The sequence below is a fragment of the Bombina bombina genome, chromosome 5 (assembly GCF_027579735.1).
Source record: "Bombina bombina isolate aBomBom1 chromosome 5, aBomBom1.pri, whole genome shotgun sequence".
Lineage (NCBI taxonomy): Eukaryota > Metazoa > Chordata > Amphibia > Anura > Bombinatoridae > Bombina > Bombina bombina.
The window spans coordinates 830,105,135-830,120,106 of NC_069503.1; positions in this window are offsets into that span (position 1 = coordinate 830,105,135).

Genomic DNA, 14,972 nt, shown 5'->3' on the forward strand with positions numbered 1-14,972 from the left:
TATGATGACACCCATTTTCCTTTTGATAATGGCTAGGAATCGTATACATTTACACTTCTCCATTTTCTGATTCAAATTAGTTGAATCGAACTGAGTTATATTCGGTCAATTAGTATATCTCATTTTAGAATTTAGAAATTATTATATTAATACCTTACTATATAACTTCCGTTCAAGTTGGGATCACGATATCACATTGCCCATGAGAGTTGATTAGAGCAGACTTTGTCACTTATTAACATACAACTTTGCAGTTTTGTATTTACGTTAAAGACTTACGGTGGTATTTTGTATATACAAAGAACATATCTTGCAACAATGTATAGAGCTATAATAGATTAGATATGTCTGGTTGTTTATCTTGTGTCCAAATAGAAATTCTATATTGAATTATGGTTTCATTGTTTATTTTCTGTGTATAGTTGGGGTCAGTATACCACACACGCCCACTGTTAACAACCAATAGCAGATCAGGTTACAAACATGACATCACAATCCCTCAATATCAATGTTTACTTGCAAGACATTTAGGTATACTGACAGCGTTACTTAATTGAAACAAAGAAACAACATATATCATAACAACACTTCATAGTCTCACAAAGATAAGGTAACTTTTATATATTAACTTGTTACACATCAACTTGTAAAACAAATAACATGTAAAAGTAGCTTTTCGCATCTGAATACAGAGACACCCTTTTTCAGCAGATGCAGGTAACGCTGCATTTGTGAAAATATTGATGCAACACATTATGAAAATTTTGAATCTATTAAAAAGGGAGATATAGGGTTATTTAAATAAAGAGAAAGATAAATTGTTTTTTATAAAAGGGCAAATCTCCATATGGAGCTCATGAAATGGGGTTTTTTATTACATACATTTTTTTATTAGTCTGTATATCTTATATGAATGTTTAAGTACAGCAAGAAAATGTTATTACATTGACGGTAATGAATATATGGAATTATTCATTTATTATTGCAAAATGTCACTTATGAATTGTTGTTGCTTTTTATGTATTCCAATGGGGTATTTTTTACTATTATTATTAGATGATGTTTTCATGGTAAACTCTAATTGTCTGCACATGGGGGGGGGCAATAGGGTAAGGTTTAGTTTTAAAGGCCTTAGCTTCCATTAGCCAAACAGATGCCTGAGGAAACAGCTTGTTTGGCTGAGAAATGAGTAGCAACTGTTTTTCAGCATTTGTTTTTATGTATTGGGGTGCAACTGTTCACATCCCTTGAACTTTTAAATAAATTGTCATTTTTATGGAAGTCTAAGCCTGTTTGTTTGGACATATTGGTAATCATCATCCTGCTGCAGGATCAGTGTAGCTGGGTCACTGTGATTCCCCAGCTTGTCTCAATCAGCACATAGGTGCTGCTTCTTTTGTGAGTATACAATCTTCACACATGTCCATTTGTGCCATTTATATTACAGTATTGCACTAGGAGGTGCCCTCCCCTTTCTTTGTGATGCCTTTTCACAGATCTCTTATTTGGTCACATTGGAATTTCATCATCCAGTCGCTGGATCAGTGTAGCTGGGTCACTGCAATTCCCTAGCCTGTCTCAATCACATAAGTTCTGCTTTTTTTGTGAGTATTTTACCTGCACATATTCGATTCTTGCCATTTATTTTGCAATATTGCACCCTAAGCTAGCTACAATATATCTAATAGTTACATCGTATCTAGCTTAGGGTTTATTTTTATTTTAAAGGCAAGTTTGTATTTATTTTAACTAGGTAGAATAGTTTTTAAATAGTTATTAACTATTTAATAACTACCTAGCTAAAATAAAGACACATTTATCTGTAAAATAAAACACCTAACACTACACTACAATTAAATAAATTAACTAAATTAAATTAAGTACAATTACATAAATTAACTAAATCACAAAAAGAAAACAAACACTAAATTACAGAGAATAAAAAACAAATTACAGATCTTTAAACTAATTACACCTAATCTAATAGCCCTATCAAAATAAAAAAGCCCACCCAAAAAAAACCCTCTAGCTTAAACTAAACTATCAATAACCCTTAAAAGGGCCTTTTGCGGGGCATTGCCCCAAAGTAATCAGCTCTTTTACCTGTAAAAAAAAATACAAACAACCCCCCCAACAGTAAAACCCACCACCCATACAACCAACCCCCCAAATAAAATACTAACTAAAAAAACCTAAGCTCCTCATTGCCCTGAAAAGGGCATTTGGATGGGCATTGCCCTTAAAAGGGCATATAGCTCTTTTGCAGCCCAAAGCCCTAACCTAAAAAATAAATCCACCCAATACACCCTTAAAAAAATCCTAACACTAACCCCCAAAGATTCACTTATGGGGAGAAGTCTTCATCCAAGCGGCAAGATGTCCTCAATGAAGCTGACAGAAGTGGTCCTCCAGACAGGCAGAAGAGGTCCTCCAGACGAGCAGAAGTCTTCATCCAGATGTCATCTTCTAGCTTCATCCTTCCGGCGCAGAGCGGGTCCATCTTCAAGACATCCGACACGGAGCATCCTCTTCAAACGATTACTTCTTTGTAATGAATATATCTTTAACTGACAGAACAAAAAGGAAAGAAGGTAGCACTCTTGTAGCAGGAAACACCTTTTATTGAAGCTTCAATAAAAGGTATTTCCTGCTACAAGAGTGCTACCTTCTTTCCTTTTTGTTCTATCTATTTCATTAGACCTTGGAGGGGGGTCTTTGAAGGCTTGAGCACCTACTCCCTGCGAACCCGGCAGTGTTATATTTGGATGGGGATGACCCTGGAGTGCTGATCAAAACATTGACTTTACCTATATCTTTAACTGACGTCATCCAAAATGGTGTCCCTAAGATTCCGATTGGCTGATAGAATTCTATCATCCAATCGGAATTAAGGTAGAAAAAATTCTATTGGCTGATGCAATCAGCCAATCGGATTGAACTTCAATCGTATTGGCTGATCCAATCAGCCAATAGGATTGAGCTTGCATTTTATTGGCTGATAGGAACAGCCAATAGAATGCAAGCTCAATCCTTTTGGCTGATTGCCTCAGCCAATAAGATTTTTTCTACCTTAATTCCGATTGGATGATAGAATTCTATCAGCCAATCGGAATCTAAGAGATGCCATCTTGGATGACGTCAGTTAAAGAGATTGTCTTGAAGATGGACCCGCTCCGCGCCGGAAGGATGAAGATAGAAGATGCCGTCTGTATGAAGACTTCTGCCCATCTGGAGGACCACTTCGGCCCGTCTGGTGGACCACTTCTGCCGGCTTCGTTGAGGACATCTTGCCACTTGGATGAAGATTTCTCCTGGTAAGTGAATCTTCGGAGGTTAGTGTTAGGATTTTTTAAGGGTTTATTTTTTAGGTTAGGGCTTTGGGCCTCCAAAAGAGCTATATGCCCTTTTAAGGGCAATGCCCATCCAAATGCCCTTTTCAGGGCAATGGGGAGGTTAGGTTTTTTTAGTTAGTATTTTATTTGGGGGTTGGTTGTGTGGGATTTTACTGTTGGGGGGTTGTTTTTTTTTTTTTTACAGGTAAAAGAGCTGATTACTTTGGGGCAATGCCCTGCAAAAGGCCCTTTTAAGGGTTATTGATAGTTTAGTTTAGGCTAGGTTTTTTTTATATTGGGTGGGCTTTTTTTTATTTTGATAGGGCTATTAGATTAGGTGTAATTAGTTTAAAGATCTGTAATTTGTTTTTTATTTTCTGTAATTTAGTGGTTTTTTTGTGCTTTAGCTAATGTAATTTAATTTATTTATTTGTATTTAATTTAGTTACTTTTTTAATTGTATTTCATTTAGTTAATTTATTTAATTGTAGTTTAGTGTTAGGTGTTAGTGTAACTTAGGTTAGGTTTTATTTTACAGGTGAATTTGTATTTATTTTAGCTAGGTAGTTATTAAATAGTTAATAACTATTTAATGACTATTCTACCTAGTTAAAATAAATACAAACTTGCCTGTAAAATAATAATAAACCCTAAGATAGCTACAATGTAACTATTAGTTATATTTTAGCTAGCTTATGGTTTATTTTATAGGTAAGTATTTAGTATTAAATATGAATAATTTAGTTAATTATAGTAATTTTCTTTAGATTTATTTAAATCATATTTAAGTTAGGGAGTGTTAGGGTTAGACTTAGATTTAGGGTTAATACATTTAATATAGTGGCGGCGACTTTGGGGACGGCTGATTAGGGGTTAATAAGTATAATGTAAGTGGCGGCGATGTTAGGGGCAGCAGATTAGGGGTTAATAATACCTAACTAGTGTTTGTGAGGCGGGAGTGCGGCGGTTTAGGGGTTAATATGTTGATTATAGTGGCGGCGATGTCCAGAGCGGCAGATTAGGGGTTAAAAATGTTATTATAGTGTTTGCGATGTGGGAGGGCCTCGGTTTAGGGGTTAATAGGTAGTTTATGGGTGTTAGTGTACTTTTTAGCACTTTAGTTATGAGTTTTATGCTACAGCTTTGTAGTGTAAAACTCATAACTACTGACTTTAGAATGCGTTAGGAATCTTGTAGGTAGAGGGTGTACCGCTCACTTTTTGGCCTTCCAGGACAGATTTGTAATACCAGCGCTATAAAAGTCCCATAGAAAAAAGGGTTTACGAAATTTACATAGGTCGTTTTGCGCTAAGGCCAAAGAAGTGTGCGGTTCCCCTAAACCTGCAAGACTCATAATATCAGCGGTAGTGAAAAGCAGCGTTAGGACCTGTTAACGCTGCTTTTACAGCTTAACGCAAAACTCGTAATCTAGCCGAAAATTATCCAAAGCAATAAAAATTATTCCTATTCTAATACCACGTTAGCAAAAAATAAAAACACCCCAAAATAAAAAAAACCCTAATCTATAATAAACTACCAAGGGCCCTTAAAAGGACCTTTTGTAAGGCATTGCCCTAAAGTTAACAGCTCTTTTGCAAAAAAATAAAAACAAACACCCCCTAACATTACAAACCCCCGCCCCTACAAACCCACAAAATAAAAATAAACCTAATCTACCCATTGCTCGAAAAGGGCAATTGTATGGGCATTGCCCTTAAAAGGGCATTCAGCTCCTTTTCGGCCCATTAAAAATAAAAAAATGCCTAATTTAAAAAAAAAAAAAAACACCCCAAAAATAAATAAAAATCCCATTACAAAAAATAACAAATTAAATTATCCAAAGTAATACAAATTATTCCTATTGTAATACCCTGTTTTTTTTGGGTTTTTTTAAAAACACCAAAATAAAATAAAACCTAATCTATAATAAACTACCAATAGCCCTTAAAGGGGCCTTTTATAGGGCATTGCCCTAAAGTTAGAAATCATGTTTTTTTTCGAAAGAGTAAAAGCCATTTGCTTATTGTGTTAAAAAGGTTAGAGTCAAGAGATTTATTTATCCATTAACGTAAAATAGTTTGGTAACCAATGGTTATTTATTATGTGCTTGTGAGCTCAAGGTTCCTGTGTGGATTTGCATTCCTTACACCTGAGTACTTCATTTAAAATGATGCATTAGAAGTACAAAAGATAATGGCTGCTGGCATTCACGAGAGAGCAAGAATAGACATTTGCGTCCTTGAAAACATATGTACAATGTAAGTAAAGTCTGTTAAATTGATAAATGTGTACATCAAAAACCATTACAACTTTTGTTAGTAATGATTATTTATAATTACAGAGCCTTGAGCAGAAAAAAGGTTTAAGAAATACTGAACATATTTGAGGAATTCCAAAAACTTCATAGAAACATTTTTCTTTTGCACAGTATATAAATTCCTTAATCAAGAAACAGGTGTAAGATTAGGTGTAATATGGTTTAAAAAAAATACAACAGAACAATCATGTAGTTCAGTTATAAAATAATTCTACCTTCATTTTATCTACCTACATTATACAATATAACAGATAAACATGTGTTTAAAGCTTTTTAATGTACTGCCATTTTGTTTGTTCACATTACTTTTTCAAGATGTCCCCCTCTACACAATAATGTAGCTTGGATCTTTGCCTTGTTTATTAACACACAAGCCAGATGCAGTAAATGGTGGTGGTGGGGGACGGGAGGGACTTAGTAAAGCAGTAAGATACTCTGGTATATTTCTGTAACATTTTGTCACTGTTGCTTAAAATGTTCTGTCAAATACTGATAAGTTTGCAAAATGAAACTTTATTGTAGATGTGTACAGAAAAAAACAAATCAGAAAAATGGTTCATTAAAGGACCAGTCAACAGAGTAGATTTGCATAATCAACAAATGCAAGATAACAAGACAATGCAATAGCACTTAGGGGCAGATTTATTAAAGTGCAGACGGACATGATACAATGTAGCATATCATGTCCACCATCATTGCGCTTGTGCAATGCCACCCCCTGCATGAAGACTGGATAAAGACTTCTCCCGGCTTTGTTGAGGATGGATGTCGGGTCTTCAAAAACTGTAAGTGGATCTTCGGGGGCTAGTGTTAGGTTTTTTAAGGATTTATTGGGTGGGGTTTTTTTTAGCTTAGGGTTTGGGTGGAAAAAAAGCTAAATGCCCTTTTAAGGGCAATGCCCATACAAATGCCCTTTTCAGGGCAATGGGGAGCTTAGGTTTTTTAGTTAGGATTTTATTTGGAGGTTTTTTTTTTGTGTGGGTGGTGGGTTTAACTGTTGGGGGGGTGTTTGTAATTTTTTTTACAGGTAAAGAGCTGATTTCTTTGGGGCAATGCCCCGCAAAAGGCCCTTTTAAGGCCCTTTTGGCAGTTTAGTTTAGGCTAGGGTTTTTTTTATTTTGGGGGGGATTTTTTATTTTGATAGGGCTATTAGATTAGGTGTAATTAGTTTAAATATTTTATAATTTCTTTTTTATTTTGTGTAATTTAGTGTTTGTTTTTTGTTGTCATTTAGTTAATTGTATTTAATAAATGTAATTTATTTAATTGTAGTGTAAGGTTAGGTGTTAGTGTAACTCAGGTTAGGTTTTATTTTACAGGTAAATTTGTATTTATTTTAGCTAGGTAGTTAGTAAATAGTTAATAACTATTTACTAACTAGTCTACCTAGTTAAAATAAATACAAACTTAGCTGTGAAATAACAATAAAACCTAAGCTAGACACAATGTAACTATTAGTTATATTGTAGCTAACTTAGGGTTTATTTTACAGATAAGTATTTAGTTTTAAATATGAATTATTTAGTTATTAATAGTAGGTTTTATTTAGATTTAATGTAATTACATCAAAGTTAGTGGGTGTTAGGGTTAGGGTTAGACTTAGGGGTTAATAACTTTAGTATAGTGGCGGCAACATTGGGGGCAGAAGATTAGGGGTTAATAAATGTAGGTAGGTGACGGTGATGTTAGGGGCAGCAGATTAGGGGTTAATAAGTGTAATGTAGGTGGTGGCGAGGTCGGCAGATTAGGGTTTAATAAATGTAGGTAGGTGGCGGCGATGTTTGGGGCAGCAAATTAGGGGTTAATAAGTGTAATGTAGGTGGCGGCGAGGTCATGGGTGGCAGATTAGGGGTTAATAATATTTAACTAGTGTTTGCTATGCGGGAGTGCGGCGATTTAGGGGTTAATATGTTTATTATAGTGGCGGCAATGTCCGGAGCGGCAGATTAGGGGTTAATAATTTTATTTTAGTGCTTGCGATGCTGGAGGCCCTCGGTTTAGGGGTTAATAGGTAGTTTATGGGTGTTAGTGTACTTTTTAGCACTTTAGTTATGAGTTTTATGGTACGGCTTTGTAGCGTAAAACCCATAACTACTGACTTTCAGTTTACGGTATGGATCTTGACGGTATAGGCTGTACCGCTCACTTTTTGGCCTCCCAGGCAGACTCATAATACCAGCACTATGGAAGTCCCATTGAAAAAGGATTTTTTAAAAGCTGCGGTAGTTATGTTGCGTTTCGGCCAAAAAAGTGTGTGGTACAGATATACCTGCAAGACTCGTAATATCAGCGGTAGTGAAAAAGAGCCATAACGCTGCTTTTTCACTCATACCGCAAAACTCGTAATCTAGCCGAAAATTAATTATTGCTTACAGGAAACATCCTCAGGATAGCAAAGGGGCAGTACTGCATGCAGGGCAATAGAGGAGCTGCTGGACATGTAATGCATACCTGTCACAGCAAGGTGTAGGCCTCACACTGTAAACACAGCTTTGGATACTTCTAAAATGATCAAATGTTGGTGCACCAGCACACAAGGGCAGACAGGCACCCTGGGAATCACAACATGGTGGTATCAACAAAGGCAGAAATAGCGGCGAGCATCATGCATAGATATGGCATTAGAAAGTTGTGCAACATTGTCCCCCTCTAACAGTAAAAACCCCCACCCACCAAACCCCCCAAAATAAAAAAAACAGCACTAAAAAATTCTAAACTATTTAAACTATTATATGGGCATTGCTATTAAAAGGGCTTTCAACTCTTTTACTGTCCTTAAAAGGGCATTCAGCTCTTTTTCAAAGGCCCATTAAATCCCTTATCTAAAAAAAAACAAACCCCCATTTTTTTTTAAAAAAAAAGCCAATCTAACCCCCAGATAGGTACTCACAGTTCCAGAAGTCCGGCAGTGAAGTCTTCTTCCAAGCGGCAACATCTTCTAACTTCTTCCAGGAACAAGCTGGAGCAGAGCGTGGAACTGAAGACCGGAGATAGCGGAACTGTTTAAATCAGCCAATAGGGTTTCAGTAGATCTCATCCTATTTATCTGATAGAATTTAAAGACTCAAATCAGCCAATAGGAATGCAAGGCACCCCATATTTAAATGCATACCTTGAATTCAATCCTAAGTGTGCAGCGGTGATCGTACGAAGAAGAAGGTCGCCGGTCTTCAGTTCCGCCATCGCCGGTCAGTTCCTGGAAGAAGATAGAAGATATCGCTGCTTGGAAGAAGACTTCACCTCCAAACTTCAGGAACCGTGAGTACCTATCTGGGGGTTAGCATTTGATTAGGGGGTGTTTTTATTTTGGGAGCTTTTTTATTTTCATAGGGATTACGTTTAATTTTTAAATTTTTGATAATTTGGTTTATTATTTTATGTAATGTTAGACTATTTTATTATTTGTCATCTTAGATTAATTTCATTTTAGGTTTTTTTATTTTTAAATAATGTTAGCATTTTTATTTTAATTGTTTGTAGCTTAGTATTTTTTAATTTAGGTAATTGGGGTTAATTTATAGGGTGTAAGGTTAGTGGGTGTTAGGTTAGCGGTGTAGTAATTTAATTAGTTATTTTCGTTGTGGGGGTTTGGGGGATTAGGGGTTAATAGATTTATTAGGTTTGTTGCGATGTGGGTTAATGGCGGAATAGGGGTTAATAGGTTAATTAAGTTTATTGCGTTGGTGGGAGATGGTGGTTTAGGGGTTATTCGTTTTAATAGGTACTTTGCGATACGGGTGAATGACGGATTAGGGGTTAATAGTTTATTAAGGTATATTGCATTGTGGGGGGTTGGCGATTAGGGGTTAATAGGTAATTAGATGTTTTGTGATGGGGTTGGCGGACGAGGGGTTAATATAGTTTATTAGTTATTTCGAGGGTGGCGGTTGACAGGTAGATAGATATTGCACATGCGTTAGGAGTTAGTTATTTTCAGAAGGTAGATAGATATTGCGCATGCATTAGGTGTTAGTTACTATTTTCAGGGGGTTATGGTGCTCACATACTCAACGAAAGTCTTGCTGCGCCTGCCTATGTGTGGTGAGGTGAAAATGGAGTAAAATGTTTCCATTTTCACAGTGTAAGTCCTTGCGCTGAATATATGATATTGATTTGCGACGCAGTTCTATGTTAACTTATGGGAGAAAAAATTGCGGGCGACGGGTGAAATATATGTGCCGCATTTATATGCGGCACTCTATATGTGACACCAAAACCGCATAAAAACTGGCGTCGCGCTTTTGCGGGCGACGTCACATATGGCCCCTGATTGGCTACAAGTAATGCAATGTTATTATTATAAACAGTAACAAAATATCTTGATGCAGCTCTCTCTGTAACTTTAAAAATAATAATAAATACAATTCTGCCCTCGGTTTACAACGGTTCAATTTGCACCATTTCAGAATAACAACCTTTTTTTTCAGTCACGTGACTACTATTGAAAAGCATTGAGAATTAGTGCATTGATTAAAATAGCCAGTAGGTGGAGCTGTCCGTTTGTGTTGCAGCAAAGATATGCAAGCCAAGCACACAAACAGGCTGAAATTAATTAGTGTAGCTAGCTACACCTGAGCTTTCGAGCAGCTTTTAAAGGAACAATATCTTCCTGTCTATAAATCAGTCCAGATTGGAATGCCTAGAAAGAACTATTTGCAAAAAAATGCAAGTAAAGTCTGTGTTGTGTGATTATTTTATTAGGTTTATAATGCTGTTTAGCAAATGTGTTTGTTCATTTAACTTAGTGTAATTATATATTCTGTGTTGTGTTATTATTTTATTAGCTTTATAATGCTGTTTAGCATTTAAAGTCTTCATTTCAAAGCTTTAAAAAGAATGTATTAGGTGTTACTTATGCCAATTTTGAGAGGGGCCTGGAACCTAACACCCTCACTTCCCATTGACTTACATTATAAACTGGGTTTCAATTTACAACAGTTTCGATTTACAACCATTCCTTCTGGAACCTAACCCCGGCGTAAACTGAGGGCTACCTGTACTTTTATAGTTCTAGTTTAATTGGTTAAAAGTGGGTTTGGACCTTAGGCAGTATAACCAGTAGAGTATATTTAGTACCCTTATAATTAGTACATTCAAAATAGATCTTTGTAATTAAATTACTATTATTGAAATATTATTTTTCTTCCATTAAGTTTATATTTCCATTTCCATTTTTTTTATTTTGTAAATTATTCATTCTTTTTAAGTCTAACATTTATTTTCTGTGTGATAATTTGCTTCTTCAAGTTTAGCCTTTTCCATTAGATTCTAATTAGGCACAGGATATTTGGAGACCACTTGGTTTTATGGACTGAATATTTCCCAAAATAATATTCATTCCTACTGATTTATTTTGCTGTTTCAGTTCATTAAAAAATATGCCAGGATTAATAATGTTGCCATGTTCATTGAGCTTACTTAAAAAAAAAAAAAAAGCTTGACACAAAGTGCAACATTCTGAAGATACTTTAACAATTGTTTTGTTGAATTTGGTGATGTGAATGTAATTGAACTAAATTTAAATGTGTATATTTAAAGGGACAGTATACATTCATATAACTGTATGTAATAGACACTACTATAATAAAGAATATGCACAGACACTCTCTCCTCCCCCCTCCTGTCCATATGAAAAAAAACATTACGCAAGCAGGAGTCTGCAGACATCAGTATACATCTATAACTTTGGGGCTTGGTTAGTAGTCTGAAAATCAGCTCAATGTTATATAAAAAAAATAGGCAAAAATATACATTTTTACAAAAACAGCCCCAGGTGGGCTATAGAAATGGATCATCTACAATACATTTATGCAAAAGAAAAATCTAATTTAAGTCTATGTCCCTTTAAAGGAGTCTAGTCAAAATTAAACTTTCATGATTCAGATAGAGCATGCAATTTTAAGCAACTTTCTAATTTACTCCTATTATCAATTTTTCTTTGTTCTCGTGTTATCTTTATTTGAAAAGCAAGAATGTAAGCATAGGAGCCGGCCCATTTTTGGTTCAGCACCTGGGTAGCACTTTCTGATTGTTGTCTAAATGTAGCTATCAATCAGCAAGTGCTACCCAGGTGCTGAACCAAAAATTGTCTGGCTTCTAAGCTTTCATACAAATAAAGATACCAAGAGAACGAAGAAAAATGTATACTAGGAGTAAATTACAAAGTTGCTTAAAATTGCATGCTTTATCTGAATTATGAAAGCTTAATTTTGACTAGACTATACCTTTAAGTTATGTTTAGTAATGAAGTGTTTATAATAAGTCACAACACTAACAGCTAGATTACAAGTTTTGTCGGTAAAAACTTGCATTGCTAACAAGCCTTTTTTTTTCCCGTGCACATTTTAAACAACGCTGGTATTACAAGTTTTCTGAATGGCTGCGTTAGCCTCAGAAAAGTGAGTGTTGAGCAAATTTAGCTCCACTTCTCACTGTAATACCAGCGTTGATTTCGATAGCGGTAAGCTGGCTAAAACGTGCTCGTGCACGATTTCCCCATAGGAAACAATGGGGCTGAGCTGGGTGAAAAAAAAACTAACACCTGCAAAAAAGCAGCGTTCAGCTCCTAACGCAGCCCCATTGTTTCCTATGGGAAAATACTTTCTAAGTCTACACCTAACACCCTAACATGAACCCCGAGTCTAAACACCCCTAACCTTACACTTATCAACCCCTAATCTGCTGCCCCCAACATCCTCGCCACCTGCATTTTATTATTAACCCCTAACCTGCCGCTCCGGACACCGCCGCCGCCTACATTATACCTGCTATGAACCCCTAATCTGCTGCCCCTAACATCACCGACACCTATATTATATTTATTAACCCCTAATCTGCCACCCCCAACGTCACCGCCACCTACCTACAATTATTAACCCCTAATCTGCCGACCGGACATCGCCACCGCTATAATAAATGTATTAACCCCTAAACCTAAGTCTAACCCTAACACCCCCCTAACTTAAATCTATTTTTAATAAATCTAAATAAAATTACTATAATTAAATAAATGTATTCCTATTTAAAACTAAATACTTACCTATAAAATAAACCCTAATATAGCTGCAATATAACTAATAGTTACATTGTAGCTATTTTAGGGTTTATTTTTATTTTACAGGCAATTTTGTACAATAGTTAATAAATAGTTATTAAATATTTAATAACTACCTAGCTAAAATAAATACACATATACCTGTAAAATAAACCCTAACCTAAGTTACAATTACACCTAACACTACTCTATAATTAAATTAATTACCTAAACTACCTACAAATAAATACAATTTAATTAAATAAACTAAATTATGAAAAAAAACAACACTAAATTACAGAAAATAAAAAAGAAATTACAATATTTTAAACTAATTACACCTAATCTAATCCCCCTAATAAAATAAAAAAGCCCCCCAAAATAATAAAATTCCCTACCCTACACTAAATTACAAATAGCCCTTAAAAGGGCCTTTTGCAGGGCATTGCCCCAAAGTAATCAGCTCTTTTACCAGCCCTTAAAAGGGCTTTTTGTGGGGCATTGCCCTAAAGTAATCAGCTCTTTTACCTGTAAAAAAAAAGAAATACAATACCCCCCCAACATTACAACCCACCACCCACATACCCCTACTCTAAAACCCACCCGATCCCCCCTTAATAAAACCTAACACCACCCCATTGAAGATCACCCTACCTTGAGCCGTCTTCACCCAGCCGGGCACCAATGGTCATCCGATGGGGCAGAAGAGGACATCTGGACCGGCAGAAGTCTTCATCCTATCCGGGCAGAAGAGGACATCTGGACCGGAAGACATCTTCATCCAAGCGGCATCTTCTATCTTCATCCATCTGACGAGGAACGGCTCCATCTTGAAGACCTCCGTTGCGGAGCATCCTTCTAGGCCGACGGACTAACGACGAATTAATACTCCTTTAAATGACGTCATCCAAGATGGCGTCCCTTGAATTCCGATTGGCTGATAGGATTCTATCAGCCAATCAGCATTAATGTAGGAAAAATCTGATTGGTTGATTTAATCAGACAATCGGATTGAAGTTCATATTTATAGTATCAAAAATCTAGTGGTTGATAAGTGGCTAAGAAGTAGAGTGGGGAATGAACCTCTCCATAGTTCATATGTAGCTTGAATGTGGTAAATCTCCAAACAGCAAATAATCTGTGTAATCAGATAAAATTTACCTTCATTGCTAAATGGTCATCTAACAGTGCTGGTGCTTCTTCCTTAAGCTTATAGACTTAAGAGGCTCATTAGAACTGAGCACCCTTTCTGATTTCTCTTGTAGTAGGACAGATGTTTTTCATTATCTAGAATACAAGGTGGATTTCTTTTTACATAAATGATAATTGGATGGATATGCTTTGTTACAAGCTATAGCCTAATTATTGAGTTGAGTTTAGACTACCTTTATAATTACAGGTAGCCCTCAGTTTACGCCGGGGTTAGGTTCCAGAAGGAATGGTTGTAAATCGAAACCGTTGTAAATTGAAACCCAGTTTATAATGTAAGTCAATGGGAAGGGAGGGAGTTAGGTTCCAGGCCCCTCTTAAAATTGATATAAGTAACACCTAATACATTATTTTTAAAGCTTTGAAATTAAAACTTTAAATGTGAAACAGCATTATAAACCTAATAAAATAGATTGAATCATCATCAAACTAAGTTTAATAAACAAAAACATTTGCTAAACCGCACCTGATAAAATTATCACACAAACACAGACTGTATCATCATCAATCTAAGTTTAATGAACAAAAACAAAATAATCACACAACAGACTGTATCATCATCAAACTAAGTTTAATGAAGAAAAACGTTTTTTTTACTTGCATTTTTCTGCAGCTAAGGGAAGTGGCTGTTAGATCTTGTTCCTTTAAAAATGGCTCCATTGCTCAGGTCTGGTTATACAGTGATTAAACACTGCCTGTGTTTAATCACACAACAGACTGTATCATCATCAAACTAAGTTTAAAGAACAAAAACGTTTTTTACTTGCCTTTTTCTGCAAACAGTTCTCTGCATTGAGTCTGCAGCTAAGGGAAGTGGCTGCTAGATCTTGTTCCTTTGAAAGCTGATCCATTGATCATGTCTGGCTTGCTTTTCTTTGCATGTGTTTGCTGCAACACAAGCCGACATCTCCACCTACTGGCTATTTTAATGTATGCATATGCTAATGCTTTCAATAGCAGTCAATGCTTTTCAATAGCAAAAAAAAGGGCGTTATTCTGAAACGGCGCAAAAGAACCGTCGTAAACCGAGGGCCACCTGTATTGTTACTCTCATTATCTTTTAACTCTCAACTGAGAATAT